This window comes from Dipodomys ordii, unplaced genomic scaffold (genome assembly GCF_000151885.1).
Source record: "Dipodomys ordii isolate 6190 unplaced genomic scaffold, Dord_2.0 Scaffold90, whole genome shotgun sequence".
Lineage (NCBI taxonomy): Eukaryota > Metazoa > Chordata > Mammalia > Rodentia > Heteromyidae > Dipodomys > Dipodomys ordii.
The window spans coordinates 3,470,284-3,496,868 of NW_012267306.1; positions in this window are offsets into that span (position 1 = coordinate 3,470,284).

Below are 26,585 nucleotides of genomic sequence, written 5' to 3' on the forward strand. Positions count from 1 at the left end.
TAGAATATATTTGATTGTGTGACCTTGTTATCTTCTGCAGTTATTTAACAAATTTTACTTTAACAAATTTTAAATAACTTGTTATAACTCTTCCTGATTAAAATGTGGAAGCCAATCCAAAAATTTTCCATCTCATACATAGAGTTCGTGATTGGAACACATAGAAATGCCTAACTAAATTGTAACAGTTCAAAAATCTAGAGCTTGGGCTGGGAAGGTGGCTCAGTGGTAGAGTGCTTGCCTTGCATGCCTGAGGCCCTGGGTTCGATTCCTCAGCACCACATAAGCAAAAAAAAAAGCCAGAAGTGGCGCTGTGGCTCAAGTGGTAGAGCGCTAGCTTTGAGCTGAAGAGCTAACGGACAGTGCCCAGGCCCAGAGTTCAGGTCCCACGACTGGACCCCCCCCCAAAAAAATCTAGACCTTACCAAGTCTATTCACCATTTTCTACTTATAGGTGCTTGCAGACTTTTATAAGGCTGTGACTTTTGATCACAAATGAAGTTAGAAAATTTTAGCCTAAATGTGTTAGAGGCTGAGTAATTTGGGTCTATCTCTTAGTCTTTGAAAGGGCCAATATTAATTAAGGTCACCTTTATTTTGTTCTGATTACTTTAAGTCTTAGGAAAAAACAAATAATGTGAATAGGAATAAGTCTGGATGTGAGATACTATCAGTAAATAGTATTATATATTTTAATCAAAATGGTAACCAGAAATATAGAGTATATCATACTTCAGAGAGAAGAAGAAAATTCATGCCCCTTCTGGGCAAGGTAAAAGGACCCGTGACATATTGAATGTTAAGGTGCAGTTTCATTTTCTTTACAGTTTAATACATTTTAATTGGGATAGCATGTTTACTTTTCATTTACTTTTCTTAACCTAGAAGAACAAAGAAAAATGTAGTTTATTTGATCAAAGATGGTCACACTTTTTCTTTAAGAGGTAAATTTTAATTCTATTATTTTATTTATATTTTTTATTTCAGTTGTGACAGCACTATTTATAAATATAGGCAATTATCCATCAACTAACACTTGTGACTCCTTATTTGGTTTCCTTATTTATAAACTTCTGAATAAGAATGCTTTTCATGTATACTTACAATAGAAATCAATATATAATATATAAATAAAATACTCATATTAGTATTTGTATTTTTGGTCATAATTTACTTTTTCAACTTAAAATTAAATTTTACTGATAGAAAATACTTGTCCTTGAAGACATATAGTATAGAAGGTAAAGATTGTTCTGCATTTTTGCTAAGGTTTAACTTGCTAATAAGATTTGAGACTGTTACTAAAATCATAGATTTGTGATGGAGTTTAATAGAACTAATTGCAATTAATTATGCCTCTTTGCTTGGCTTTGGGATGATGAAGTTTTATTGATCTAAAAAAACCACAAAAAGTTAGTACATGAGTGTTTTCTAATTTTAGTGGTTTTATACATATTCATTATTGAAATGATTTGAAGGTAGAATAGCCTTCAAAAGTTTAATAATGATGCTGTACTTTCCATTCTGGAATTTTAATGTTATTTTAGTCAGTTTGAAGATTTGGTGGGAAGAAAATATTGTCAGGAGGAAGCTAATCATCAATTTGCTACAGCTGAAACCAGCACAGCTGGTGGATGAGTATTTTAATGTATTTCTAGATTAAGCAAGGCAGTTTAAAGAAAACATCATGCAAAAATTCAATCTGCTATGGGTTTAAAATAAAGTCTTCATCTGTGTCGCTGCAGAAAGAATAGCTACCTTATGTTTTGTCATATTGTAGTGGATTATCTTTAATGAAGCATATATCCCCCAAAGCATTATTGTGATATTTTGTATTTGTCTTGGTCTCCACTAATGCAATGGCTTAGGTTTAGTGAACAGGAGAATGGATTTCACTCTTAGTAATGCCTTGGCAGGTTTTCTTTGCTGAAGTTGTAAATGAAAGCAATTCACACACATTTGGAAAGAGACCTTTGCCATTGATTTCAGTGGGCTTTCACAGCAGTGATAATGCTGATGCCTTGTGCTCTGACAAATTTAGAGAGGTCCATGTAAAGGACAATTTTCATATTTTTCTTCTTTAGAGCCATAGTAACTATGATTTAATTACAAAAATAAATACATTTTAAGCCTCTAATTTTTCTCAAGTACCTATATTTATTTACCTGTTTGTCTCTTTGTATCTCTTATTATCTAAATATTTATCCATCTACATACATGTCTATTTATCAACCTATCCGTATACTTATGCTCCAAAGTGGTACCTTGGTGATATGATCATGAGTTTCAATTATTGATCTTTTGATTACATTAATTTCATTCTTTGATGAACATTTGTTGGTTTAATAGTAATAATACCACATTGTTTAGTAAGACAAGAATACTGTTAGCTGCCCTTTGGAAGGGCATATGAAATTTTTGGGGAAACACTTCTGTGTACAACTTTCTACAACTTCCTTTCCAAAAAAAATCCCTCTACAATTCTCTAATTTCAACCCATTAGAGTTGGGATTCTCTTGTACCCATCATAAGTTTGTAGTTTGTAAAGTGAAGATAATAACTATTTCCTGTGTTAAGATTGAAATAATAGATATCACAGTGCATGGGAACTCTTTTGGGCTTCATAGATTCTGTCAGTGATTGAAACCTTGTTTTGACTTTCCTTACAGATTTTAGCCACTGCAAATACCCACCATGATGACTGGATCTTTTTTCTTAAATATTTATGAAACACTTTTACCTTTGTAGATACTGATAATTCAGTAGTGGACAAAACATCCGGAATGTCTGAGATTTGAACTTAGGCCCTTGCACTCCCTTGGATTACATGTTTTGCCGGTGCTCTATCACTGGAATCACTTGTCCAACATTGTTTTTTTGCTGTTTATTTTGGAGTTGGAGTCCTACAGACATTTCTTCCTGGGCTGGCTTCCTGCAGGTCTCAGACTCCCGAGTAGCTAGCAATAGAGTATGAGCCATTAGTGCCTAGATTGGATTATCTTTATTAGACTGTTTCTTACTAATATTACTAATATTCTGTATCTGTTTCTTTCTCTCTATTTCTCTCTACACAGACAGACAGACAGACAGACACAGAGAGAGACACACACAAGCACACAAATATATAAAAAATTAACCAAAGTTCAGGAATGATGGGATCCAAGATCCCATTATATCATATAATGACACGATCATTAGGTGTCCATCTTTCTTTTTTCCATATTTCAGTTTTTCTCTCTGCTAACTTGATTTTATTTCTAGGCTAACTTGTTCACTATGATTGAGAAGATTGCTGCTTCAAGATTTTAGGTTTGTACATGTATTGACTGGGGAGGAAAAGTAAGCCTTTCTCTCACAAGTGTTGTCTAATGGGGCCTCTTCAGGTTCCATGCTTTGTGAATCAGTTTCCGAGGAGTGGAGTGTTCTGAGGGGCTTGTTTTGGCCCTATTCCCTAACATGCACCCAGGAAATTGAATCTGGACCCCGGCCATCCACATGGAAAGCAGAGTTATTTTTGGAGTAACCCTGACACAGGCTTATTAAAGTTTAGTCAAGTACTGAATATGTACCAAAGTTAGGCAGTGTAAGTTGATAGAGTAGTTTGGGACTCTGAAATTTTAATGCTCATTCTTTTGCATAGTCAAAGGAGCATGTCAGTTTTCTTATTCAAGATCTCAAAAAGGTAGTCAAATCAACATTAATTTTATGGCTAAAAAATGAATGAATGATATACTTGCACTAATTCATGAGAGAAGTTGCCCTTGATTGGGATCATGACTTTCCAAAATGGTTATGTTTTTTTTTAAAGTGTGACTTCATAGATATGACTTTTATAGGTTCAGTTTATCAGAAGATATATCAGCTAGACTTTTGTGGCTTCCTAATAGAATAAAATTGAATGATTTTTGTCAACATCCATGAGTTTTTATCATTCTCTGCACAGAAAGACTATACTAAGCTATTTACTAATTCTCCCAATATACATCCTGGCAACTAATTATCTACTTGAATCTCTTCAATATTCTTGAAACACAGCAATGATAGATAGAACATATTCTTAGTTTATATAAAATAATATTACTGAGAAGGGCATAAAGGAAAAGACAAATAAGCTAGGAGATTTAAAATTATGTTATACAGTATTAAGAAGTAAGATGAATGTAAAGGCCATGAAGTTGAGAACCTTTTCTATGGCCACAATTTCTCTATCCCAGTGCTTACAACAATATGATGCTGCAGGGGTGCTCAGCAAATAGTTGTTAATTAAACCAGTAGATAAACAAATCAGCTTGTTTGCAGATGCCACGAACCTCTTATCAAGGATAAGTTAGTTTATTGAATAGATTAAAGGATTTCAAGGCAAAGAAATCAGTAGAAAGTCCATCCTAATGGGCTTCAAAAGAAAATGAATCTAAGTTATGGTGGGTAAATTCTATATGTCAAGCTGGCTGTGTCCAGTTGTATGGCCAAATATTGTTGCAAATGTTACTGTGATGATATTTTGTAGATATAACAACATCTATAATAAGCTGACTTTAGGTAAAAGAGATGATTTTAATAGTATGGATAGGCCTAATCCAATTAGTTAGAGATTTATTTTTTTATTTTTTATTTTTGTCAGTCATGTGGCCTGAACTCTGTGCTGTCCCTCAGCTCTTCAGCTCAAGGCTAGCGCTCTACCACTTGAGCCACAGTGCCACTTCTGGCTTTTTCTGCTTTTGTGGTGCTGAGGAATTGAACCCAGGGCCTCATGCATGCAAGGCAAGCACTCTATCACTAAGCCACCTTCCCACGCCCCCAATTAGTTGAAGATTTTAATAGCAAAAACTGATGTTTCCTGAAGGATTATGTCTCAATACTGATATATAAATTATCCTGACTCTCCAACGTAATGGCCGGCTCTACAAATGTGTAACTCATGACTCCAATAGAATAAATTCTTGCCTGAGTTACCAGTCATTGAGATTGCTGTACAGATTTGTCAGCTTATATAAGTTTGTTTTATTTTGTCATATTTTAAGTATTTTATTTATTTACTTTTATCATAGTACTGCAGTTTGAACTCAAGACTTTGTATTTGGTAGGCAGGCCACTCTACCAGTTAGCCATATCCCAGCCCATTGCTTATATAATCTTACAAAATAATCTTCTCTTGCTCTGTCCACTGTGTAAGTAAATACTTTTCATTCTGTTTCTCTGGAGAACTCTGGTTCACCAGTGGAATTCTTTAGCTTCTTGGAATTATATGAGCCATTAATGGATAGTTTCTTTCCATCAAAAATTAATTCCAATTTTCTTTACATTCTAGGATCTTCATTTCTTCTACTAATTTGGATATATGTAATGAGAGAAACGACATTTTAATGTAAGGCATAGTCTAGTTAGCCTTGAGGCCAGTTGTATTGAAGTGATGTCAACAGTATTTTACCCCTTATCCTTTATTAATTTTCTTGATGTATGTTAATGTTACAAACAAGATTTTGGGCAGTAATAGCAGAAGGAAGTCCCAATCTGAATATAAGCAGCATTGGGTCTTGAGAGATGGAGGAGGAAAAAGGAAGTAGAGAAATCATATGTTGTCCAAACTTTTTGGGTATGAAGGATAAGGGACACTATAAAATATTTCAAAATTTGTAATGAATATGTCCTTGCTCACCTTGTGCCTAAATTTAGGATGCAAATAAATGCCAGGAAAGAGCAAAATGGCAGAACTTTAAGATGTATGTGGGAGAAAATTAGAAAATAACCAAATCCTAAAGTTATACTTTCAATATAATTTTTTAAAGATAAAGCAGCAAATCCAAAAAGCAGTCAAACTTTAAAAGAGAAAAATGAACTTAAAATGTCTAACTCTGACTTGGCACTGACAGCTCACACCTGTAATCCTATTGGAGATGCTGAGATCACAAATGGAAGCCAAACTAGGTAAAAAGTCCATAAAAGTTCTTCTCAACTCATAGCTGGGCACAATAACATGAGCCTACCATCCCAAGTTTCATGGGAGACTGAGATTGGGAAGATCTCCATGTCAGGTCAGCCCAGGCAGACAAGTACTCCATCTCAATGGAAGGAAGCTAGCATGGTACTACACACGAGTTCTCAAGTGACAACAGGGAACCTTAAAATACGTGGATCACAGACCAGGTGCACACGTAAGTAGGAACCAAGACCTTATCTCTCCCCCCTCCTCACTTCTCCCCCTTCTCCTCCCCCCCTTCTCTCCCTTCACCCACCCTTCTCTCCCTTCCACTCCCCGCGCTTATCTTCCCTGCTGTACCTTTGCCCCTGCTTCCCCTACCCCTCCCTGCTCCAGTCCTGGGGCTTGAACTCAGGATCTGGGCACTGTCCCCGACCTTCCCTTGCTTAAGGCTAGGGTGCTAGTTGAATGGAAGTGTAGTCATAGCTCCACTTCTGGCCTTTTTTTTTTGTTGTTGTTGTTTGTTTTGTGTTTGGTAGTTAGTTGAAAATAAGAATCTCGTGGACTTTCCTGCTCAGGATTAGCTTCAAACCATGATTCTCAGATCTCAGTCTCCTAAGTAGTTAAGATGGATGGCGCCCAGCCAATATCCTGTCATAAAAATAACCTGTTAAAAAATGGGCCGAAGGTATTAGCTCAGTGTTATGGTGTCATTTTAGCAAGAGAGAGGCCCTGAGTTCAAACCACAGTACCTCCAGAAAAACAAATACAAAACAAAATTAAAAAGCAGTCTTCCTATTCTAGGTATTGGAAGAAACGTTCATGTGATGGCTTTACCTAAGCAGATTGTGTGTTTTGAACCAAATTTGAAAGCCTTCTTACAAGAAGTCCTCTTTATCTATTTCAGTATTAAATAATTTATACTTTTGAGAATTCTTTTTATCTAACCTAAGTTTTCTCTTGTTCTGGACCAAATTGGAGCTGAAGAGAAGCTGGTGATTATTCTCTGTGTGAGAGCTCTTCATGTATTTATAGATCATTATTAAATTGTCTCGAATCAACCTTTCATCTTCATGCTGAATAATATCTATTCTTTTGACCTCCTTTAGTAGATCATTTTTTTAAACCCTTCAATCACCATTTTAGCTTTCTGCACACTAGCTCAGCGTTTTCCCTTTCTGCTTAGTTGTAGAACACAGAGCCAAAGAAAATATTTTTGGAAGAGGAGTTTGATAAAAGGATTTCATCCTTTGTATATATATTCCTTTACACAATGGCCATTTAAAAACAACCTTTGTTTTGCAAGGCAAATGCTATTTTAACACTCCTAGGAAATTTACCTTTTCAAGAATATAGTGAATCTTTTTGATGATGACTACTTTTGTTTGGCAGATGTATAAAGAGAGATGACTTCTTCAAATCAGATTTTTATGTTTACATAATGGTGGATTCATCTCTATTCCTATGCCATTCTTATCTCTTTATTTCATAACAATTCTGTAACCAATTTCTGCTTGTGGATAGTTACAATTTAGATTTGCCTTTGAGTGCTGAGTTTGTACACATGGCTCACCATTTATTTGAAACCTGTGTTAATGATATTTGTAAAAACGTGAAGGCTAAATTTCCCTCTGTTCTTTATGAGCTTAGCATCTATTGGGAAAGATGGGTCACACACAAAGATTACAAATTAAGGAGACTGTATTTTTAAAAATAGACCTTGAGAAGGGGTCAGATTTTGGGAACGCAAGAAAGAAGTTTTGAATAGGTTGCATTTGAGGGGATTCCTAAGAGAGGTATACCTTTCATACAAGTAGAAATAAGGAAGGTAATTACGAGCAGAAAAAAATGTCTAAGGGGAGCAATAAAGACTGAGGAATGGCTAGTGAAGAGTCAGTTTATAAAAATGAGAAAAGAAAAGCCTGGGAAAAGAAGATATGTTGACTGCTGGTGTTACATTAAGGTGTGGATTTTATGATGTTGGTAATAAATAATGAGTAGTCAGTTTTAATAGGGGTGTTGCAAGGATAAAGAAAAACACAGTTAATGGTAAATCCCCTGTTATGTGGTATTAATTGGAGGCTGTGTTCTGTCTGCTACCATGGAAACCAAACAGGGACAGACATTTCTTTTTCCCATGTGTAGATAGAAAAACGTGGTGCCATTCAACAAATCAGAAGCACCTATGCAATTCTTTGATTTGAAATAGTCATCCAATGAAAAAGTTTGTCATGTTAACAACATATCCATCGGGGGTTGTGGGAAGTGGACAGTGATAGTGATTTTGTTGTCCTTTGATGCCCTTTGTGACATAAATTTGACTGTGCTTCCTGACCTCTGGCCTTTTTTAATTTTTCCCTATTTCCTGAGCTTGATTCTGTGGATGTCAACTGATTCTGAGGACTTCCTCATGTTCAGTTCACATTTTTTTTCTTCTTACATTAGCCAAAATTTCAGTACTTTGTGAAAACTCTGTTGGACTCTTGCTGCCAAGCGGAATGAAATTGATAAAAAGAAGATGACAGAATAGCTACACATCTGCCCTCTCCTAGGTAAGAAATGATGTCACTTGAAATAGGACAATGGCAGCCTGAATGTTACAGTGGCCATATTTACTGAGACATGAAAATATAGTTAAATCTGAAATTGAGCCCATTGTCACTGTTTGATTACCCAGGTGTCTTGTTTTGCATGTGGATGGTAAGGTGGACCATCTGTCTCTTTTTCTGCAGGACATGAATTGTGCTTCAAAAGTTCTGAGGTAGAGGGTGACTTTTTGAAATAGAAAAGGGCTTTTGTTTTCAATCAACTATAGCTCACCAGTTTTTTTGAACTAATTGAAGTGTAATTAAGTTGGAAATTAAAAATAATAGTACCATTTAGTGCCAACTAGTTGGTCAAGCAAGCAGAAATTATAACCAAAATGGGGATGTTGAAGGAGAGTTTAGTATGGGAAAGATGATTATTGGAAACTATTCAGATGGTTTTACTCCTAGTCTTATCTCATTTTAGTTACAGGGTGCTAGATATTTATTTCTTAGACAGTTTAGCACTACTATAACAAGATCTCTGAGATATTATAATTTATAAAGACCAGAAGTTTTTTTTCTCACATTTCAAGAGGCTTCATTCTTCAGAAGTAGAAGCACTGTGTCCATGCCTATTGGAAAGAATGGAACTCTGTCCATCAAACACTTCTGAAATGACCTGAATTCATTCAGAACCTTTATAAACTCAAGTCACTTCTTTCTTTTTTATTGTGAAAATACTGTACAGAGGGGTTACAATTACATGGGGGAGGTAATGAGTACATTTCTTATCAAGCATTGTTGCCTCCTCCTTTGTTTCCCCTTCCCATCCCTTCCCATCCTCCTCCCACCCCCCACCCAATCCTCCCCCCCCACCAAAGTTGTAAAGTTCGTTTTTGACATGACAACTTGTACTTATTGTTGCAACGGGCCCACCTGTATCCTTATTTAAACAACTTGTTTTTCCCCTTCCCCTCCACAAATTATACCCACATCAAATACAGTGAAAACAGGAGTTATACTGTGGGGGAGGGACATACAAAGCAACAAAGAAATAATCTTATAAATGCGTTAGAAACAAATGAATGAAAGAAAAAAAACATTTGAATAATATCTTAGGGTTCATTTTCCTAACATCACTTATCTGACCTTTTCTGCTTGACTCATACATATACTAGATATTGCAAATAAGGGAAACCATGATTCACTTCTTAAAGGCCATACTGTCCAATTCTGTTGCATTGAGGATTTGATTTCAACATCAGATTTAGTGGGGACAAGAATATGCAAGCCCACTACAGTCTGGGCCTTCTTTTATTTACTGGTTCTTCTTTCTACTCTTCTTTTCTTCCTCCTCCTTTCTTTTCCTCCTCCTTTTCTTCCTAGTTTTCCAACTTACCTACCTATCATCTATCAACAAAACAACTCACAAACATTTAAATTATAATCACTGAACTATGAATCTCTTGATCTTGTTTAGAGGTTGGCTTTTCAGACACATCACCAATAAAGGTATATTTCATCGACTTTCTGTGTCTCTCCTCCTCTCCATGTTCTTACTGTTTTTACTTTTGATTTCCTCTGTCTCCTCTCTCATTCTCTGGACCATTACTCTTTTGGATCATACAGAGTGATAGTGACCCATTCTTGAAAACCTTGGTATAAAGCAGCATTTACCCTCTAGTTTTATCATTAATTTCAAGTTGTTTTTCCAAAGAATTATTTTTTTCTGTAAACCAAGTACTATTATCAGCTATTTGTTTCAGTCCTTCCTTGCCATATACACTATACAGAAATGTAATCTATGTATATTTACATATTTCAAAAACGGAGTCTACTTTATATATAGTGTTTAGGAAAATTTTTGCAAATATGTTTGAAAAATTATTTGGATCTTACTATACATATTTTGTACCATAAATATTTCACAGATTCAGGGCACATATATCTTCCTTTTATTGTAAATGTACTACAAATTTTTGATCATTTACATATTAAAAATAATATAGTTTATTTTAGATTTTTCATTATTATGAGCAATTCACTAACACATTTCTGTAGGCATTTTTAGTCGATGTATTTATATAAATTAGATGGCAATATGAAACTTCTCTGCCAAAACGATTGAACCTGTAGGATGATTACCAGCACTTTCTTGGTCAGAAGTGGGAAAATTTTTAACATTGAAAGAATAATGGCTATTGTTGACTAAAATAAGTGGGTCCAACATGATATGAGAAAAGAGAAAATACAGCAAAACAAAAACTTTTATTACCCAGAGAAATGACAATTATACTAATGATTGGACATATGCAATAGTATTAAAAAGAAAGAGGTATCCTTTCATTGTAATTACAAATGTAATGTACTTGTAATTTGGAATGTAAAAAGGATTTTTAAATTGGAAAATACAATTAACCAGTGTGAAGTAAATAATACAGTCACCTTGTTTGTAATCTCTAATAAAATAGTTGATTTAGACAAAGATGATCAGTGCGTCCTAAACCACTAGCTGAGAAGCAGTAGGGAACTCAGTATGGTGTCAAATCCCTGTTGTCGCTGTATTTGATTTTGGTACCCCGGTATTATATGCATGTTTATTTGAATTAGGGAAGAGAAGGGGAACAACAGAATGGTGAGACAAAGGACAAGAGAGGAAACAATGCAACAGTGATATTGACAAGACAATATATTGGGAATGATCTGTACAGCTTGGAGGGGGAGTTGGAGGAGGAGGGAAAGCAGGAGAAAATGCAGGGGTAACAAATTTGACAAGAAATGTACTTAGTACCTTACTTATGTAACTGTAACCCCTCTTTACATCATCTGACAATAAAAAAGAAAAATAAATAACATTCATATTAGCAAAAAAATAAATCTCACCCTGTAGACTACGGTGTGGTTACAAAAGAAAAAAATGAAAACAAGACGTTTTTTTCTTTGATGTTGGTTATGTTTCCTTTTTGTCTTCTTTGTTCATTTATGTTTTTGAGAAGGTAAAGAGGGGCACAGAAATGGAAGCACAAAAGATGAAAAAATGCAGTAGTGACACTCACTAGACTACTTGTGAGTATGAATGGGAGGGAAAAGATGGGAGAGAACGTGGGAAAAGTTGACATTGACCAAAAAGAAATGTACTAACCTCTGTGTACATCACCTTTATAATAACAATAAAAAATGAAAATAAAAAATCCTGAAACTCTACAATGGAAGAACCAGGCTGTACAGCTGAAGCTGAACCCAGTGAGCATGAACAGCAACCTTTTACTGGAAATCAGTTATATTTATCTTCTGTAACACATGAATAGACAATGTAATGAAACAGTATGACACAAATATAACAAGGTTATCTCACAAGTTAAAAAAAGGAAATTACCAGCACTTAGAATGATCTGGTAACTTTCTGTTCCATATGTTTTAAGTGATGAATTAATTACCAGAAATACAGTCTTTGCAACATATTTTTGCTGTATTTCCTGACTTTGAATTTTATCTATGAATTTGCAGTTTTGAAGATAGCTAAAACAAAACAACGCTTCTCATCTTATTAGCCTCATATGGTAGAAACATATTGCATTCACATAGAAAATCTTGAGGAATGATGTTTTTACATTACCTCACTATGCACACATGCAGAGGCATATAGAGAATAATTATACATATAAGCAAACATAAATATCAGTTGGGGGTAAGTTTTATTCTGTAGTACACATTTTCAGGTTTTGGCATTAATTATATTATTTTAAAAATCTTTCTGTAGGAGATGAATGTCCATATCTTTTTCAACTAAATGTTGAAAATGGGAGTTTCAAATAATATCATCTTTTAGAGTGATTCTCAAATATGTTGGCTCTAAAAATTGTTATATCTTATTTATGTAATGCACAGACATTTTAAAAGTAAAACATTCACTTTTATTAGTAATTCCCAAAAGTAAGTCATGTGAAAGCACCCACTGTTAGAGCAAGGTCACCTAGATTAATCAGATTTAAATGGGAGCCAGAGTTGAGGTACAGCCTGTGAATTATGAAGAGGCTTTGTAATCAAGTTGTAAATACTAAATTTTATAGAACTTCTTAAAAATACCCAGATATTAATATTTGTATTTCTTTCTTTCCAGTATTCTCATCAAGATGCAAAATACTAAGTACTTAGTATTTTCTAATAATAATTTATTAATCAAGTATTAAAAATAAACTGCATTTTTAGGAGTTTTCAGGTAGGCAGTAGAGTCAGTCTTGATCCTACAAAGCTCAAAGCAAAAGGTGGAGTGTTTACAGATTCAGGATCAGTTCAGGTTTGATTCTATGTGTTTAAGACATAATAGCTTTCCTGGGTAAAGAAGACAAGAAAACATTGCAGGGCTGGGAAGGTGGCTTAGTGGTAGAGTGCTTGCTTTGCATGTCTGAGGCCCTGGGTTCGATTCCTCAGCACCACATAAGCAAAAAGAAAAAAGCCGAAAGTGGCGCTGTGGCTCAAGTGGTAGAGCGCTAGCCTTGAGCTGAAGAGCTGAGGGACAGCGCCCAGGCCCAGAGTTCAGGCCCCATGACTGGACACCCCCTCTCTCCCCAAAAAAAGAAAACATTGCAGGTACATGAAAACTGAGGTGGAGTAAAATGTTGAAATTTACTCTTTTACTCTCACAGCTGGTGAGAGTAAAAAGCCACACCTTTAGTCTGTCATTTTGGTAGTTAATTGGAGATGGAGTCTTCTGGACATTTTGCCCAGGCTGGCTTTGAGTTGTGATCCCCTAGATCACAACTCCTGGGTAGCTAGAATTACAGTGCTTGGGAAGGAGTCTACTCACCACCTACATAGAAAGTGAGAATTCTATACGCTAGTTGTTTATCTACAGGCACAAAAAGACATATTTTCATAAGACTTTTTTCCTCAACCAAAATATTCATGAGAGGAAGTAATTGAGCTGAGGTTATAAATGAAGCCCCAAACTTTGTTCCATGAATGGAAAATTTCCTCAACAGCTGGTTTATTATTTAAAATATTCATTTAAATATTGAATTCAAGTATGTATACCCATGCTCAATTTTCTTTTTTTTTTCTTTTTTTTTTGTTTTGTTGGTCGTGGGGCTTGAACTCTGGGCCTGAGCGCTGTCCCTCAGCTCTTCAGCTCAAGGCGAGCGCTCTACCACTTGAGCTACAGCGCCACTTCCGGTTTTCTGGTGGTTTATTGGAGATAGGAGTCTCATGGTCTCTCCTGCCCGGGCTGGCTTTGAACTGCGATCCTCAGATCTCAGCCTCCTGAGTAGCTAGGATTACAGGCGTGAGCCACCAGCGCCCGGCTTCATGCTCAAATTTCTTAACGCATTTAAAGTCATTTGCTTTCTTTGCTGTCAGGAAAAAAATGTTCTGTAAAAGATGTGGATTTGCTAAGCCTGTCTGAGAACCCAGTGAATATAGGTGTCCATTATCAATCTATGGTAGTACTATTCTCACTGTCCAGAGTCACAAGAGCCAACATTTATTGAATGATGATGCTGTTTCTGAAATTATCCAACTACATTAGCTTTTTCCACCTCAGAAATGATAGATGACAGACATTTCATTTTTTTGTAAATATGGAAAATTTTGTAAAATATGGAAAATTTTCAAGAAAATTTCTTGAAAAATAGAAATGGGATTTTTGAATTATGTTTTTGTTGTTTTAAAATTATATTATTATTATCATTATTATTATTATTACTAATATTATTGCTGGTCCTGGGGTTTGAACTCAGAGCCTGAACACTGTCCCTGAGCTTCTTCTGCTCATTTGAGCCACAACACTACTTTTGGCCTTTTCTGAGAAGTGTATTAGAGATGACAATCTCACAGCATTTTCTGTCTGGGCTGGCTTTGAACCATGATCCTCAGATCTCAGACTCTTGAGTTCCCAGGATTACAGATGTGAGTGAGCCACTGTTGCCCAACTATTTTTTTATTAGCTTTATATGAAAGGGTTACCATTCAACATGTCAGTTTATGAGTACAATGTACTATCCTTTTGAGGTCCTTTACAGGAATCTGAGGAAATCTATGCTGAAGACCTCTCCAATTAATGTGGGTTAAATCATGCAAACAGGTAGCCTCTTGTAATGTTAATGTTTGCAGGCCAGTAGCTAACTGGTCCACCCACTTATCGCCTAGGGAAAAAAACCCAGGAAGATTTGAATGCCCTCTCAAATGTTGAATATGAATAGGGGCTCCCCGCCCTTCTAATAGGCCCTTAAAGGTAACCATAAGGGGGGAAATGGGTTTTCATCCAGTTTAATATGTGCCTGGGGAATATGAGGGAGCAAGTTAACCATATATAGGCTATCAGAATACAAATTAAAGGGTTTTTGAATGTCTTGAAGGGCCATAATTATGGCCAGCATTTCTTTATATTGTGCTGACCCTTGACAAGGTTGAAATCTTGTTGGCTTGGGGTCTTTTGTTGCTCCTCAAAGGCTGCATATGCAGAACCTGCCTTACCTCCATCAGTAAAAACATGGAGGGTGCCAGGAATAGGCGTAGAAGAAAAAAGAGATGGCATTTTGAGGGGAAGTTGCCATAACAATGAATATTGACTTTTTCATATTTGTTAATTCTGGCCTTGGCCTTACCTTTATAAAAAAGTGGATTTGTGTTGTTTAAAGATTTTTAAATTGCACACTATGCGCAAAATTCCTGGAATCCATGCATGTGTAAATTAAATTATATTTGACAATTGTAAAGTTATTTCTCACAAATTTTGTGTACTTTAATTTTTCTAAATATTTTTATTTTATTCATACAAAATTTTTAGGTTTAAATTTAGTAACTAAGTATTGACATTTGGTGACTTTCCGACTTTTAATTGCTTTGTAAGGGCACTATTTTTTTTTTGTAGATTTTGTGTCAAATAGATTGGACAGTGAAGGTTAGAGACAATTTAAAGCTAATGTGATTGAAATAATGTTCAAAAACAAGGTTGCTATAGCAAGAAGTGTACATCTAATGGAATCAAGTGACTTAATTGAATGGATTTTATAGTTCATGACAAAATTTTATAACATAAAAGGACTAACTTTCTTCCCTACTGCAGATCTACTATAGTTTGCACACAGCTCTTTTGTCAGGTTAGTGGCTATATATACACAGCTAGCAGAAAAGTGGATTTCTTGCTAATTGAAGTAATCTTAACAATCAATAAAAAGTAATTCGTTTGATTGAACACTTTTTTTGATACAAGTAAAAAGTGGTTTGTAAGGATGTTTGAAACATCAAAAATCTGAGTTTACAATAAGGATTTTAGAGTAGAGAGTATGCCAAATATAGTAATAGTTTGTCTTATAAATACTTTTTATCTCCTTAAAGTCATTAAATGTATCATATAATTTCATTTTGATTTAATATATAAAATAAACTATTGTTTATGTCTCAGTTATAAACAAACCTATTTATAAAGCTTTAACATTTTAATTTATGTGTTAATTGTGTTACTGGAACTGTTCAGTAGGAATTTCTGAGAGTCCACATCAGTTTCTAATATATTTCTCTTGCTTTTAGTATATTTCTTACAGTAGTGAATTTTGAAGGGATATTCAGAGTATAGAGATGTTAAATAAGATTTTGGCAAAGAGGATTCAATAATAGTCTTATAATTGTAAGTGGTCAACAAACTTATCTAGTTCTAGATAATTTTTAAGTAGGAGAGTTTCTACAATGAATACACCTGCCTTCTCTGATACAGAGAGATAGGTGATAAGCCAGAAAGTAAGGCATGTCAAGTTAAATGTTGTGCATGGAGAAAGAAAACCAACAAGGAAGATATAGTGCTTTGAATGGTGTTTGAAATATATTTTGTTTTAGTGATATTAAGTAAATACTCTCCCACTTGAGTGATGTCTGTAGCCCTTGAAATTTTAAACAGAGTGCATAGAAATGGTTAGCAAAGACCTGAAACTATCGAATAGTTCTTACAAATATGTTTGAAGAGCACTTCTGGCACGAGGAAGAGCAAATGGAAATGTTTTGTCGTCAGAGCTTATATGGTCGGAATTGTATAATGGGAATAGCACTCTGGCTTACATGCTGAATGAAAGCAGTCTATCGAAGAGAAATGGAGACAGAGTAGATGAGAAATGGTTGTGTCTCAGACTATCACAGGGATAAATGTAGGATTTGGGATATATCTTGGAAGAAATTACCAAAAAGCGTGCTTGCAAATTGGGTGTTAAATGTGAGAGCCAAGCAAGGATAAGACATTTAATCTGTCAAATGTTAAAGCTGCCACCTACTGAGATAGAAAGATTAGGGGAGAAGGCATGAGGACAGATATTAGGCTGACAAACTTGGAATGGCCTGTAGGAATTTTCCAGGAAGAAATTAGATGTCAAAACAATAATAGGCTAAGGGATCACTATGTGCAATGAAACTGAACATTCAAAATAATTACTCTGGAAATGCTGAGACATTGTGATATAAGCACATTGCCATGAAGGATTGGCAGATGGGCCCATAGGAGAAATATAGCCCACTGACTTTTCCTGTAAGTATTCTGAGAATACTTTTGTCTGCTCTTTAATATCAAGTGCTGAAACATTGGAATGTGTGACACTTGGGGAAATGTCAATTCTGTTGGGAAGGAATGATGAATGCCATCATATCTTTAACTAATTTCATAGTACGTTAAGTGAACCTTTCCGTCACAGATATGCAGTGTGTGGCAAATAACACATTAATTATAACTGATAAAAATATCAAACAAGTAGAATATGTTTTGGGAGATTAACTTGAAAACCACAAAACTATGTACAAAAACCAAGTATCCAGAAAGAAGGAATCTGGCAGTATTTTAGAAGTATTTATGTGTATAATGTGTATTATTACATATGGAATTAAATGCCTTTATCAGCACATATAAATGGTTAGGGTAATTATCAGTAATTCATAGAGGAAAAGGAATAGTAAGTTGTATAAGAGAATGTTAAGAGAGTCTTGAAGGTGATAGGTTCACATTATCATGCTTTGTAGAGGAAATTTATTTTCCCAGTTGGATGGTTTTTGTTTTATGGTGCCAGTCTTGGGGCTTGAACTCAGAACCTGGGCACAGATCCTGAATGTTTTTGCTCAAGGCTTTTGAGCCACAGCTCTACTTCAAGTTTTGGTGATTAATTAGAGATAAGTTTCAAGGACTTTCCTGCCTGGGCTGGCATTGACCAGTGATCCTCAGATCTTAGCCTCCTGAGTAGCTAGGATAACAGTCTGAGCCATAATAAAAGTATACTTGATCTATATGTATCAAAGAGGTGTTTGATGAGATCAGAGGGCAAGCTGTAAATAAAAATGAAAACTCATTTTCTTCCCCTGCTGTGGGATGCCCCTGAAAGGAAAGACTCACTTAACCCCTTATAAACATCCTAAGGAAAGAACTGTTATTTTCCAGTGAGAAACATGTTGTTCATGAGGCCCTCTGGCAAATGTGTCTGATTGGTGTTGCTTATGATAAATGATCCTAGAAATATGTGAGATTGTGAGATACAGATTCCTAGAAAATATCACACAAACCATATCCCCATGTGAGTATAAAATGGAGGTATTTCATTACACAAATAACTTCACTTTCTGTAGGTAATGCTCCTGTATGTAGTATTTAGAGTTCCTATGTTTCATCTAGACCAAAGCAGGTACAAAGTAGCATAAAGACTTCGAGTATACTTGTATTCTCCATCCTTTAAAAATCATTAGTATGGTTTGATTATGGATAAGATGACTGCTTTTTCTGAATCTTATTTGATAATACAACTGTTTTAAATAATTTTAATCTATATCCTTCTATTCCCAAGGATGATGATGACGATCACAATGCTGCTGTTGCTGATTATGCTTCTACTATGGCTTGAATTTAGGGCTGTCTCACTACCACTTGAGTCATACCCCCAGCTCCCACTTTCTACTGTTTCACTAGTGTCTCTTAGATATGTCTACCTGAGGATTATGGTCCTCAGATCTCAGCCTTCTACGTAGCCCAGGTTCTAGGAGTGAGCCAGTGGCAGCTGGCCACTATAAACTTTAATATTGGCCTCTTAGGCTTTTCTGGTTTTAAACCTTTCCTCTCTATTGTAATATCAAAACTTGATTCATATTCTCTAGATGTGCTTTCAAACCATAATTATAATTATTAATAATTAATGTATACTTATTCTTAAAGTCAATGTTACCTGCTTCAAGAGATTGATCTGAAGTCACAGGTTTGAACACAGAACTACAGTGACATGATATATCATGGTCTGCTTTTTTTTCAAATGGAGGCCACTTGTTTGACCCTTTGAACCATTCATGTGACTTTTTCTTTAAAAAATGTTTTTATTTATTTTAGGGCTGGGAAGGTGGCTCAGTGGTAGAGTGCTTGCCTTGCATGCCTGAGGTCCTGGATTCTATTCCTCAGAACCACATAAGCAAAAAGAAAAAAAGCCAGAAGTGGCGCTCTGGCACAAGTGGTAGAGTGCTAGCCTTGAGCTGAAGAGCTGAGGGACAGTGCCCAGGCCCAGAGTTCAGGCTCCATGACTGGATCCCCCAAAAATGTTTTTATTTTATTGTTAAGCTGCTGTACAAAGGGGTTACAGTTACATGAGTAAGGTATATTGTTACCTACTCTTTTGTTGTTTTTATTTTATTGTTAAGCTGCTGTACAAAGGGGTTATAGTTACATGAGTAAGGTAATGAGTATATGTCTTGTTGAACATTGTTACCTACTCCTTTGTTGTTTTTCCACTATCCCTTTCTTTCCCTACTTCCCCCACCCCTGAAGTTGTAAAGTTCATTGCTAACATAGTGTCTTATGAGTATCTTGTTGCAGTGGATCATCCTTTGTCCCCTTCGATTCCCCAAATCAGAAAAATGTATATACAAGACGGAGGGTACCAGAATCAAAGAGAGTGATTGCCAAGGATAAACCAATGGAAAAGAAAAATGAAATAAAATAAGAAAAAAGAACTAGATACAGTCTATTGGTGACAAGATCAACAATCAAAAAAAGAGGCCTATTGTTTCCATGTCTTGGAGTTCATTTCAATTAGCAACATTTTATATGGTATTATGTACATAGTTATTGAACTATTATGATTCTCTGTCAGGACTATCCTAGGCATATACTAATTATTACAAATGAGGAAAACCATAGAGCCTGTTACTTTGGGTCTGGCTTATTTCAATTAATATGACTTTTTCCCAGTCTTTTCATTTCCTTACAAAAGGGACAATGCCATTCTTTCTGAGAGAAGCATAAACTTCCACTGTGTCTATACCACATTTTCTGGATCCGTTCATCTATGGAGGGGCAACTCAGTTGGTTCCATATCTTAGCTATGGTAGATAATGCTGCAATGAATATAGTTGTGCTGGTAGCTTTAGTGTGACCGAGTTTGTGTGATCATTTGGATAAATGCCTAGGAGTGGGATTGCTGGATCATAAGGGAGTTCTATGTGTAGTCTTTTGAGGGACCTCCATACTGCCATACTGCCTTCCAGTTGAACTGGTTTACATTCCCACCAACAGCATAGCAGCAGTGTTCCCTTTGCTCACATCCCTGCCAGCATCTGTTATTCTTTGTTTTCTTGATAATGGCCATTCTAACTGAGGTGAGGGGGAATCTCGATGTGGTTTTGACTTGCATTTAAAATTTTTATAGCCAGCAATGTTGAGCAATTCTTCATGTGTCTCTTGACCATTTTCATTTCCTTTCCCAAGAAGAAGGCTTTTTTAAAATTCTTCAGCCCACTTATTAATGGGATGGTTGGTTCTTTGGGAATTTATAATTGGGGGGGGGTGTTAATTTTTGAGCTCTAGTTTGATATGAGACCCTTGTCTGTTGTATAGTTAGTGAAGATTTTCTTCGAATCTGTGGTCTTTCTATTTATCTATTTATCCTTTGCCATGCAGAAGCTCTGCAGTTTAATGTGATCCCATTTATCCAGACTTTCTTTGAGTGGTTGTGTTCCTGGATCTTTATTTAGGAAGTTTTGACCTGTACCGAGGATCCCTAGTGTATCCCGTATCCCTTCCTGTAATATTTTCAGGGTCAGCAGTGGCGGGAGGTGGGGGAGGAAGTAGTCATGGAGATCATGGAGATGGGAGGGCAGGGATGGTAAGGGAAAAACAAAGGAGGAGGCAACAATGCTTGATAAGAAATGTACTCATTATCTTGCTCATGTAATTGTAACCCCTCTGTATGATATTTTCACAATAAAAAACTTATTAAAATATTTTCAGGGTCTCTGCTTTTACCTCGAGGTCTTTAATCCATTTGAAGTTGATTCTGGTGCAGGGTGATATATAAGGATCTACCTTCAATTTTCTACATGTGTATAGCCAATTCTGCCAGCACCATTTGTTGAGGAAACTGTCTTTCTTCCATGTGATAATTTTGGCTCCCTTATCAAAGATTAAGTGGCCATAAGACTGTGGGATCATGTCTGGGTTTTCAATTCTATTCCATTGGTCTCCAGGCCTGTTCCTATTCCAGTACCAAGCTGTTTTTATAACTACAGCTTTATAATAGAGTTTAAAGTTTGGTATTGATATTCCTCCAGCACTGTTCTTCCTGCTAAGGATTGTTTTAGCTATTCGGGGTCTTCTGTTGTTCCATATGGGCTTTTGGATTGCTTCTTCTATTTTATTAAAGAATGTTATTGGGACATTGATAGGTATTACATTGAATGTGTAGATAGCATTGGGCAGTATTGCCATTTTCATGATGTTAATTCTCCCAATCCAGGAGCATGGGAGATTTTTCCACTTCCTTAAATCTGCTTTAATTTCCTTTTTTAAGATTTTAAAGTTTTCATCATCAAGATCCTTGACCTCTTTGATTAAGTTTATTCCTAGGTATTTTATTTTTTTAGAGGCTATTACAAAAGGAGTTTCTTTTTTTATTTCAGCCTTGCTCTTTTTATTGTTGGCAAACAGAAAAGCTATTGATTTCTGTGGGTTAAATTTATATCCTGCTACTTTGCCAAAGTTTTGGATCAGCTCAAGTAATTGGGGAGAGGAGTCTATGGGGTTCTTTAAGTACAGAATCATGTCATCTGCAAAGTGGGAGTGTTTTACTACTTTTTTCCCTATTTGGGTCCTTTTTATGTTTGTCTCTTGCCTTATTGCTCTGGTTAGGAATTCTAATACAATATTGAAGAGGAGTGGAGAGAGCAGACATCCTTGTCTCATTCTTGATTTTAGAGGAAATGTTTTTAACTTCTCACCATTAAATATACTGTTGGCTGTAGGTTTGTCATATGCAGCCTTTATTATATTGAGGAACGCTCCATGGATTCCTATTTTCTCCAGAGCTTTCATCATAAAGGGGTGTTGGATCTTGTCATTTTTTTTGCATCTATTGAGATGATCATGTGGTTCTTGTCCCTGTTCCTATTGATGTGTTGACTTACATTAATTGACTTATGTATATTGAACCAGCTTTACGTCCCTGGAATGAATCCTTTTTGGTCATAATGTATGAATTTTTTGATTAGCTATTGTTTTGAGTTGGCCAGAATTTTATTGAAAAGTATTGCATCAATGATCATTAAAGAGATTGTTATATAGTTCTCTCTCTTTGATGGGTCCCTATCAGGTTTTGGGATGAGGGTTATGATGGCCACATAGAATTAATTTGTTAGTGATCTTTCATTTTCAATTTCATTGAAGAGTTTGAGGAGTATTGAAGTGAATTCTCCTTTGAAGGCTTTATAGAATTCAGTTGTGAATCCATATGGTCCTGGGTTTTTCTTGGGTGGGAGGTCTTTTATTGCCATTTCTATTTCAATACTTGCATAGGTCTGTTCAAATTGGTTTAGATCTTCATGGTTCAGTTTGGGTATATCAATATTTGCTAGAAATTCTTCCATTTCTTTTGTATTGTCAAATTTGCTAGCATAAAGGTTAGAAAAATATTCTGTTATAATGTTCTGAATATTGCTTTTTCTGTTATGATGTTCCCATTCTCATCTCTGATTTTATTTATTTGAGTGTGTTCTCTCTTTTTTTGGCCAGATTTGCTAGGGGCCTGTCAATTTTGTTAAGTTTTTCAAAGAACAAACTCTGTTTATCCTTGCTATGTTTTTATTTTGGTCTCTAATTCATTTAATTCTGAATAATTTTGATTATTTGTTTCTGTCTACTAGATTGGGGTTTGGCTTCAAGGAGCTTCAGATGCATCATTAGATTGTTGGTTTGAGATCTCTCCAATTTGTTGATGCAGGAGCTCAGAACTATAAATTTTCCTCTGAGAACTGCCTTTTCTGTATCCCAGAGGAGCTGGTAATTTGTACGTTCATTTTTATTAAATATCATGAACATTTGAATTTCCTTTCTAATCTCTTCCATGACCCGGTGGTGATTCAACAATGTGTTGTTCAGTTTCTATGTGTTACAGAATTTTTTTGATGGCTTTTGGTGTTGAGCTCTAAATGTTATTCCATTGTGGTCTGAGAGAATGCAGGGAATAATGTAAATTTTTCTTAATTTGTATAGAGTTGCTTTGTGACCTAAAATGTATTCTATTTTGGAGAATGTTCCATATGCTGCTGAGGAGAATGTGTATTCTGATGTTGCTGGGTGAAATATTCAGAAGATGTCTGTTAAGTATAGTTGGTCTATATAGTTGTTTAGATCTGACATTTCTCTGTTGAGTTTTTGCTGGATTTATCGATACAGTGGGGAAAGTGTTATGTTAAAGTCACCAACAATCAATGTCTTTGGATCTATATGTGATTTTAGGGAAAGTGATGTTTCTTGGATCAATTTGTATATTCTGGTATTATTCACCAAATACCAGAATATACAAATTTATCCAAGAAACATCAAATTGTCATATCCTCTTGTAGGAGAGATCCCTTTGTTAGTATGTAATGTCCTTTATCTCTTCTCACTAATTTTAATTTGAAGTCTGTTTTATCTGATATTAGGATTGCTACTCCAGCCTGATTCTGGGGGCTGTTTGCTTGGTAGATTTTATTCCAACCTTTCACTTTCAGAATGTTTGCTTTTGTGGGCAAAGTGCATCTCTTGAAGACAGTAGATAGAAGGATCTTGCTTTTTGATCCAACTAGACAATCTGTGTTATTTAAGTGGAGAGCTAATTCCATTAATATTGACAGTTAGGAGTGAGAGGTGTTTGGTAGTTCTTGCCATTTTATCCATCTTCTTGGGGGCTCCTGGGTTCTTACTATGATTAGCTGATTCTTTGTTTAGGGGCCATTTCTCTGCCTTCTTCATGTTCTTGTTGGTTTTCTATATGTAGGACATCTTTAAGTATCTTTTGTCGGGCTGGTTTGGTGGAGATATAGTGTTTCAATTTTTCTTTGCTGTGAAAGGTTTTTATTTTTCCTACAGTTATGAAGGAAAGTTTTGCTGGGTACACTATTCTTGGTTGATAATTGTTTGTCTTTAGGCAAACTTCATTCCAAGCTCTTCTTACTTTTATGGTCTCTACTGTGAAATCTGTAGTTATTCTTATTGGTTTTCCTTAATAGGTGATTGAGCTTTTCTCCCTGACAGCTTTAAGAATCCTTTCCTTAGTCTCAATTGATCATGTGCAGTTCTGGTCTGGTCTATTTGGGGTTGTATTTGGATGGGCCAATCCTTCTTGATATTTGGGAAGTTCTCTGCTAGGATTGCTACATTCATTTCCTAGTTTCTAGGCCCTCTTCTACACTCATTAGCTTTAAATTAGGCCTCCTGATGGTGTCTTCTATATGCTGAATGGATCTATCAAATTTCTTGGATTTATTTTGCATACTTGTCTGTTCTTTCTCTATAATGAATAGGCTATCTTCTATCTTAGATATACAGTCTCCTGCATGGTCTAGCCTACTGTCCAGACTTTCTACTTTGTTTTTTATTTCCCTCCTTCTAATTGGTCAGTTTTGATGGCTTAAATTTCTTTGTTGAAGCTGTTTTAGATCTTGTATTGACTTCTTTACTTCCTTGATTTTTTTCCAGTGTTCACTCACTCACTTAATTGAGTGGCTATACTTTCTTAGACTCTCTTTCCTTTTGTTGGAATTCATTTAGCTGTCTGTGGATTACATGGATTCTTCTATTAATATTTGGTTAGCCTCATCTCATTCATGCATTGCCCTATGTAAGCTTTCAGTCCTTTCATTCATCATGTTTACCAGTAGTGCTTGTAAAGCATTTTGAGAGGTATCCTCTGGATCTTTTATCAACTATTCTGTTGCCTGTTTGTCCTGGGTGGGAGTTGAGATTCCTTGACTTGCCATTGTTCTTGGGTTTTTGTGGCTTTTTCTGCTCCTTAGGGAATGAAAACAAATTCAGTTCCTCATTAGAACACAAGTGTCAACCCAAAGCCTATGGTTACACAGACTTTGGATGTTTACAATAAATGATGAATGTTTTCACTCGATTATCTCACCTTTTGGGGAATGAGAGTATATCCACTTATACACTAGAGCACAATTCTAAGACAAGCACCTACCCAGAGCCCTAGGATAGCACAGATTTTTGGAGGTTTGCAATCAACAATGGGTGTTTTCACTCTGTCTCATCATTTTGGAATTGAAAGTATCTCCAATTCCACACCAGAACACAATTTATGGCAAACCTGAACCCAGGCCCTATCGCTGCACAGACTTTGGAGATTCACAAAGATATGTGTTTTCACTATATCTCTCCTTTTTTTGGTGATGAAAGTGTATCCACTCCCTCACCAGAATGCAATTTTATGATAAGCAGTTGTGCAGTCTTCAGGGTTTCACAATCCAAATAGGTATTTCACTCTATTGGATATATAAGTAGGCCCAATACCATCCCTGAGCACAGTTTTATGACAAAATCAACACCAGGGCCATGTATTTGAACCCATTTTAGAGGTTCCCAGATAAGTATTCCCCTATTCATCTCTGGGTTTCTTTGTTAGGGAAGGTGTAGTGTGTTTCAGGAGTGGGGATTATATATAGTTGTAATCAGTGACCAGATCTGTTGTGAGGTTTAAAGTGGTTTGGACCAAAAGGATAACACCATGAACAACTTTGGCACATTCTCTGTGGGAAGGAGTGGCTTTTCGGCTGTCCCAATCTGCTCCTGACAGTAGCCAGCAGGATGTGGAATTCCCCTCCTGATCGTCCAGTCCGCGCGGGAAGTGGGTGAAGCGGCCCTTGGTCTCTGGTGCATTTGCTCTGGCTTTGTCTGGCCAGTCCAGCCGCTGCCGCTACGGGTGCAACAGCTTGTGCTCAAATCTGTCTTCTCCTGCAAACTGCCTGAATTTTTCCTCACTAGGCAGAATCTCTGTACTATTATGGCTCACTTGGTGTGATTTTACCGTAGTGGATTATTCGCTGAACTGTGAAAACTGGTTTCTTGGGGGAGAGCTCAATTACATCCCAGCTACACCTCTGCCATCTTCCTCCCGTCCCCATGTGATGTTTTTCAATGCCTGTCTTGACACAGCCTTGAAATAAAATTATTCGAAAGCATGCCTTATTTCTACAAATAGGAAATATATAATATATATGCCACTATTTTGTAAATCTCTCACAGTATTTAGCAAAATCTATTTTCTCTAAAGACACACAAGAATGTTTGACAAAATAAATTGAGTGGCCATGGAAGGCCTTTTGGTTTTCCTGGAAACAGGAGAGATTGCAATGATAGCATTGTCACATAAATATATTCTAGAAGAAGAGAGCAACCATTTTCCTCTCTTATGTGTGTGTGTATGTGTGTGTGTGTGTGTGTGTGTGTGTGTGTGTGTGGTGTATGTGTGTGTGTATAGAAAGTAAAGATACTTGAATTTTTCTATTTGCTGGGTTTGGGAGTAACTTCAAGGGACTTTTTCAGGTTGTCTAGGAGGTTTCAGAAATGTCTTGAATTTTCTAGTGATCAAAAACATGGTAGCAAGAGGGAATTAAGGAAATGAGAGATTTAAAACTTATTATATATCTATATATATATCTATATATATCTATATATATATATCTCTGACTTGGTAAATACAGAATCATCAAAGTTTAATGAAGTGCCACTAACAAAAGAAACAGTGACAAAATTTTGTATTTAGAATAGATTGTCTTGCTTGCTTTCTTGCTTTTTTTTTTTTTTTTGCCAGTCCTGAGGCTTGAACTCAGGGCCTTGGCACTGTCTCTGAGCTTCATTTGCTCAAGGT